Raw genomic sequence first — 7,980 nt, forward strand, 5'->3', positions numbered from 1 at the left:
AGAATCTGCCTACCTCCTACATATTTACTCAGGTCCCTGCTGTTAAGACTTTTCAGTGTCTTCCTTTTAAATAAATTATTAATTCTGCATATCTGGAGACGATATCGATGTAAGTAAATTTAAGGGAGTTTTCTATACCTCTTAATATTTTAACTATTTTAATAAACACTTTTCTGTATTCTATTTCCATGAAGAGGCCCACATTTCCAAAAAAAATACAGGAATTCGTTTCCTTTTATAGCACTAAAAACCTAATTTCTTAGAGATGGACCCAGACACAGCTGTAGACACAGGTGGGCATTCATGTGTACCTTCAGAATCGTATACTTAGTTTGAGTCCTGTTTTAAAGCTGAAACTATTTAGCTTTGAATGACTGTTAGGTCAGCTTTGAAAGCTACCTTCTTTGTGATAGTTGTTTCTCTGATTTCTCTGTAGGGGCTGCAAATGTCAAGACTTTAGAAGGCTCAGAACATGCTCCTCTGTTCCCTTCAGGATGTTTTAATGATTACAGTGTGATTACAGATACTCCGTTTTCTTTTTCCCTCTTGAAAGAATTGGGGAGATGAAAGCAAACAGAAAACTGACGTGAAATTGCCAACTTAAAGGTAAAATTTGGCACTTCTTAAATAGTATTTTTTAACATTGTTTGAATTCTTTAAGAAAAAAGCTGCTTTTAAAAAATGTGTCCTTAAATTGTATGCTTTCATGCCATTAAACATTTGTTTCAAATACATCAAGAATGTCATTCATCCAAAGCCTTATATTATCTCTAATCATAAAATATAACTAGACTTTATTGAATATGAATACATTCTGTAGTTTGATGCATTATAAAATGCTGGGCTTTGCTTTTTCAGAAAAAAATATTTTCAGGGTAAGTTTGGCTTAGGAATATTTTAACTGTTCTTTTCTCTTCACATTTAGTGAACTGAAACAACCTTCCTTTTATATTTGGAGTCTCTATCTATGAATTTGTCTTATGAGGATGCATAGTCAGTGGCTGAGCATCTATGAAGAAAAAACTATCGGAAGCTCATCACCATCATGGGTACTCTGGGTTTCATTTATATTTTTCAGCATATAGCAGGCAAAAATTTTCATTGGCATACTTTTTCAAAGAGAGGTTAAGCAGATGTCACAAAGAGAATAGACAGTGCTACTGTTTCTCTCACCAGGATAGTTTTGTTTTTTGGTTTTGTTTTGTTTTGTTTTGTTTGGCATCTAACATACCTAGTAATTATCTCCCTCAATTAACAGCCCATTCAGAATATCATCGCCACTTGGGTTCTATACCAATTTGCCTTCTGTATGCTTCAAATATTTTTTTCTAGAACATTCTAGAAAGCTGCCTTTGAAATCTCTGAATTAAAAAATGTTGTTTCATTCAACTAAACATCTGGATTTAGAGATTATAAATCAGAATACTCAAATGGTAGAAACTACTGTTAAGTGTAGAGTCAACAAAGGTAAGAACTTTTATAATGCTTGGAGAACTCTTTTCCTACTTCTTTTTTGTCACTTGATAGTATGTATCTGCTAAGTATGTAGTCAGCAAAAAAGGAGCTAATAGCCAATTGACAAGCTTTCACTGGGGTAAAATATTTCTGGTATAGAAAAACATGTAAAAAGTAAAATGGCATCTGGGCTTAAGCCTGGGGATGTGGTCTCTCTCAAGGAATGTGCTGTGAGCTGCCGGCAGCCAATATTCCCATCAGCTGGGCCCAGGAGCAGGTATCTGCTAGAGCACAATAGTATCCACTGCAGCCTCCAAGTGCTTCCATTTATGTGACTGGAGCCATTGTAGCAAGAACAAATCAAAAGGCTTCAGGGGCATTGAGCAAACCTCCTAAGACCATATACCATGAAATTTGGGTTCCTGCTGAGAACAGGAGTACATGATAGATTATCTTCAATTCTGTGCATCTCTTGCAGCAGGAAGCTCCCCTAAACTCTGGACTAGATTCCATCCAAAAGTGTATCCACCTTGCTGGGCCATGACTTCAGTCATCCACTCACCTGGCGGGGCCCATCATTCTGGGTATGATAACCTTAACATTTTTAGCTAAAGCCTCCTCTTTCAGCATCACAGGTGATTTATGGGGGTAGACTTTTTTTGTATGGACATATTGAAGAACTGTCAGTTGTGTTGATTAAGTACTCAGACTCCAGAGGCAAATTGCGAAGGTTAAAAACAAGGTGGTAAAGCATACTACCATGGAGTCTGTCAGCAGCTTGTCTGTGCTTTGGTTTAGTTTCCTAACAAATAAATCAGGAGTGATGCTGATAACAATAACAGTAGTACCTACCCAATAGGGTTGTTTCAAGTATTATGTGAAATTATCTATATTAGGTATTCAGGAACATGGTAAACAGAATATTAACTACTAGAACACTGGAGGTAGATTGTAGTAAAATTATATTCTGAAAGTAACTTTATTTGCCCATAGTAACCAACAATCATACTCAATGTATTTTTATGGCATCTCTGAACTAGGCGTCCATTCATCAGAGACCCAAGAGATTAAAGATTGGAGCCTCAGACAAGTAAGGCTTTCTCCTCAAGCGTCTTTCTAGCCACTACACAGAATAAAACCAACACGGACTGGGGTGGGGATCTTAGAGCTCAGAGGAGGCCCTCAGACCAGCCTGGTAAACCAGGGGTTACAGGGGAAGCATCTGGCAGCCTACGCTTTCTAGATTGGTATGTTCACTTTCACTGTCAAATTACCACAAATTCAGTGGCTTAAAACAGTATAAATTGTGTTGTCTGAGATTTGTGGAGGTGAGAAGTGCGAAATGGGTCTCAATGAACAAAAATCACCATGTTGCCAGGGTTGTGTTCCTTTTGGAGGCTCCAGGAGAGAATCCACTTCCTTGCCTTTTCCTGGTTAGAGACCACCCACTTTCCTGGGCTCATGGCCTCTTGCTTCATCCTCAAAGCCAGTAACTGCATCCCTGTACATTACTCTTATCTACCTTCCAACTGAAGGACGCTGTTGCTACATTGTGCCCACCTGTGTATTCCAGAATATCTCCACATGATAAAGTCAGCTGGCTAGCAACCTGAATGCAATCTGCAACTTAAATTTCCCTTTGACACAAAAGGTATCCACAGGATCTAGGAATTAGGACGTAGTCGTCATTGAGAGGTCTTCATTCTGCCTACTACTAAGCTATCTTACAATCACACTAAGGAAAAAAATGAAGGAGGAAGAAAGAAATACAACATCGAGGATTGAAATGTTCTATAATATACAAGAATCCAGAGGGAACACATACCGCACACACTCATACACACACATACACACGAAAAGGAACTCTAGCAAAGCAAGGCCTTCCAAAATCAGTTGCTTAAATTTTTGTCCAAAAGTCAGTATTATCAAAATGCTGCCTTGTTTCTCTCTTTGAGAGAAACACACAGGGTATAATGAAAGCATCTGATCATCAGATTGTTTGCAGAATGAATGGAAATTTTGGGACGATTTCATCTTTGCACAAATTTTGTTCACATTTTATTAGCCCTGTGTCCTCCTTTCACTGTCCATCATGCTTATCAGGAAAAAAAAAAAAAAAAAAAACCCTCAGCTTCCAGGTCATCAGCAAAGTCAATCTAAGCCAGAAAAAAAAAAAAAAAAGAAAGAAAAAAGAAGGGATAAAAGGGTATTATTGGTTATATTTGAGCTTACCCTACTTCTGGTTTTGCTTTAATATAAAATTGTAAGGTAAAAACAGTATCCTTTTTAAAAAAAAAATCAGGCAGGACATGAAGTGTGTTAAATCCGAGTTCACAGATCTTCCACAATTCCTGATTCTAGTCTGATTCTTAAATTGTCATTAATAGTTGACATCCATTTTTTTTAAATATTTTTTTCTTTATTTATTTATGATAGTCACAGAGAGAGAGAGAGAGAGAGGCAGAGACACAGGCAGAGGGAGAAGCAGGTTCCATGCACCCGGAGCCCGACGCGGGATTCGATCCCAGGTCTCCAGGATCACGCCCTGTGCCAAAGGCAGGCGCCAAACCGCTGCGCCACCCAGGGATCCCTGGCATGCATTTTTTGCAGACATTTTTTCATGCACGCACATGAACACATTAAACCATGAGGATGAAGATATACATTGTTCTGCAGCATGGTGTGTGTAGGGACCCTGTGTCTGGCTTGAGGTGACATCATCAGATTGGGAAACATTTACATCTCTGTGATATTTAATCTACCTTTCTGGGAAGAAGAGATGTCTTTGTGCTATTCAGAATCTCTTTTATGTACCTTACTCACCTTAGTAGAGTTTTAAAGCTTTCCAGACAAAAACCAGACCTCCTTTTGAGACTTATTCTTAGTGTATTGTATTTTACTTCTTCTCCCTCCTTTTGTTTTTTGTTGATGGGCTCTTCTCAAAGAAGGTGAATTCTCGAACTACAGGCATTATTTACCACCATCCATCCTTCCTTTTGGAAACAGAACATCCTTGAATACATCGTTTCCTCCATCTGTGCTCTGCTTCATGGATACCAGTCATCTACAACCAGTCTCTCATATCCTTTGTGGCTTTCCCAGTCCCAAGAATGATGGTCTCACACCTGTCATTCCTGGGACAGAACAGGAAAGTCTGTTGCTGTTTTAGCTTTAATAATCTGTGGCATGTCTGCTTTTGTATTTGTGTACCACAGAGCTATCTCCAGTGGGGACACTGTATGAATCTTAGCCCCCGCACAGCGGCCACAGCCTAGTTTTACAACCTCTGATAGGTTATTAGCCTCTGCAGGCCACTATCAGTAAAGGGTGCCAGTAGAAGGGAGATGTGGTTTTCAAACTCTGTTATGAGCCCTGAGTGAAATGAAACTAGAGGCGGCCCTAGAAGGGAGGTTGAGTTGGGAAAGAGATAAAAGGAAACTTGCCTCCTTTAGCTCGTTCAGCTATAACAGACAAAAGTAATATGTTGTTTTGTCTTGAACATAATAGAGGATTTGATCCTTAAAAAAAAAAAAAAACAATGAATACTGAAACTTACTAACTCATCTGTACTTCCGCATCTCTGAGAAGATCCTGTAGAATCCTGTTTTGTGGACTAGATATAAAAAAGCTGTAGAATTTGCCTAAAATTAAATTAAGCCAAATCCTAATTTACTGTTTACTTCCTTTACAAAAACATGGAAAAATGTATATGATTCTCTGTATCTCAGCTGATTCGACTGCTTTTTGATAATACAAAAAGCCAGTCCATTTGAAAACATTTTATAACTGGGCACAGTTTCATCACCATAAAAAATTTTATCTCTTTAGGAAACTCTGTGTTCTTTTTTCTGTCAACCATCTTCCAACCAACTCTACTTCCCAAACATTTAATTTCTCTTAGTCATTGAAATCTACGGGCTCCAAACTCTCACAGCTAAATTTCTATATTTATTTTATAATTGCTTTCAGTTGTACTAGACTAGGGATGGTAGAGAAAAAAAATCATAGGTTAATTGCTAAGAGCACAAGTAGTTGTATCTTTTGGCTGTGTGTGTGTGTGTGTGCACACGTGCGCATGCATTTGTGCACATGTGCATGTTCCTTGTCTTGCTGCTGCAGCTATAGTTTGGGAAGTTAATTAATCTCCATGTGAGAGTTAAATGTTACAGTTTACATGTTAATCACTTGTCACAGTGCCTAGCACATAGTAAACTGCAATTGGCTGATAACATTGAATTATATGCTTTCTCTGAGTCTGCCCAAGAACGTGCCATCTAGTGCCAAATTAAAAAAATATGTGTATATATATACACATATATATAGAGAGAGAAGTTTTATTACCATTATTGGAAGATAATAATTTGGAGCTATTTAGGTATTTCTACTTCATATATTTTTAATGAACTTTTTAAAAAATTCATTAAAGTGCATGATGTCATTGTTTAATCATAGAATATATAGAACAAAATAACATCCATATAAAGAACACCATGGAGCAGATAATACAGTATTTTGGGGATACCAAAGCAGACAGAACAAATACAGAGTAATATGGGCCAAAACACCTAAAACCCAAAGCAGATATTGCTAAATTGATATAGTCCTTTTTAGATATGCTGAATTATCTTATGATGGTGGCTGCTGGAATATGTGCTGAGAGTAAGATCAACCAGAAATGCATAAGGGATGAGTCCTATTTATCACCCCATTCTAATGTAATGTTCTGAAGAGGGGCTCAAAAATACATAAAGAATGTCAATGGATTTATTTTCTCCAAATAAAAATAACAAAGCATAAAAGCAACAAGTAGTAAACTAAAAGATGTTCATACAATGAAAACATCTTTAGGAAAATATTCCTAAAATGAATAGTCAATCTGATGAAGGAAGAAAACTGGAAAATAAATGAGATATTGAGCTTATTTTTTTTAAATCTATGATTTAAGAGAATAATTTTTGCCAAAACAGAGGATAATTATGAAGCAATGGAGACTCAGTAAAATACATATTAATCAAATACAGAATTTGTATGTGCATATAAATTTATAACCAGTGTGGAATGAACTTATTTAATATTCAAAGATACAAAGTAAATTCCTAAATATTGCAGTTTTATTTAATTTTCCTCAAGTCCTGAAAACAATTCTTATAAAATACATTCTGATTTAAATAAATTCAGAATATAATTTCCTTTAAAGATGCATTTTTACAGCACATTTATCTAGTCCCTGGATGCTGTACTGGAAAAGCATGAAAACAGAGAGCCAGTAAAACTCAAGTAAAATAAATCATATGCTCATTTTCAAATACAGCATCTCGGAATATTAGAACTAAAAACATTTTAAAGGATTAACTGATCCAATCTTCAGCCTTGCTTTTATTTTTTATCTTTGTACTAATATTTTCCCTTTAACCATTTATATTTTTATCTTATATGTGAGATGCATATTCTTCTATATAAGATAAATATTTTTATATGTAAGAATACATATTTCTAGAAATCCCTTGAGATTCACTTTAAGACAGGATAAGTTACTTTAATGTCTTCTATCCCTCTTTTGCATATAAAAATAGATCAACTCACTCAGCCAAGCAGCTGGACCATCAGAAATTAGGAGAAGCCCCAAAGGCCCAGGGATCTTTTTACAGTTTTTCTCCTGTTTTGTTTGTACATTTTAATCAATAGGAAACTGCAGCCCATTAACTATATATAGAATCTTTTCATATATAATGTCAAAACATAATATTGAATATTATTTGTATTTACTTTGCTTAAAGATTTATTTGAGAGAGAGAGAGCATGCATGGGGAGGGGCAGAGGGAGAGAATCTTCAAACAGACTCCCTGCTGAGCCCAGAGCCCCACACAGCTGGATCTCAAGACCCATGGGATTATGACCTGAGCTGAAACCAAGAGTCTCACGTTCAACCAACTGAGCCACCCAGGCACCCCTAATGTTATGTTTTTAATATAGGATGTATTACGTTATATACATAAGCTCATGTGCATACAAAGATGCAGTTTTCAATGAAAAAAAAATACAAGCAAAGATTACTATATTGGCATCCATTTTGGCTAAATATAGGAAGATACACCTTAGGTAAGGCTGCCACAAACTTAGGAAAATAGGGTAAACACCATAAGTTATGACCACTATATCTGAATCAGTACTGAAATGAATACTATAACTTACATTGAAAAATAAATTGAGCTTTCTATGATGGTTTTCCTCAAATTGTGTCTTTGGACCACTAGTCCTAGAGCAGGTTAATAAGTATTTCAATGGAAAGGGGTACTTTGGTCAAATACATTTGTAAACTCTTGGGTTAGACAACAATATCCACTTTCCACTGTTGCATATGAGTTTAAGTACTTTAAGCTGCAGACGTGCTCAACGCATCTCTCAAGGGGAAAGTGGACAGCAACTCCCTGTTCTGTTTGACCAGGGACTGTTATGTAACAGGGGATCTCACAAGAGCTGTGTTCCCTGGAAGATCTGTTGAAGCTGTTTTACATTATATTGTCA

Source organism: Canis lupus, chromosome 5 (assembly GCF_011100685.1).
Source record: "Canis lupus familiaris isolate Mischka breed German Shepherd chromosome 5, alternate assembly UU_Cfam_GSD_1.0, whole genome shotgun sequence".
Taxonomy (NCBI): Eukaryota; Metazoa; Chordata; class Mammalia; order Carnivora; family Canidae; genus Canis; species Canis lupus.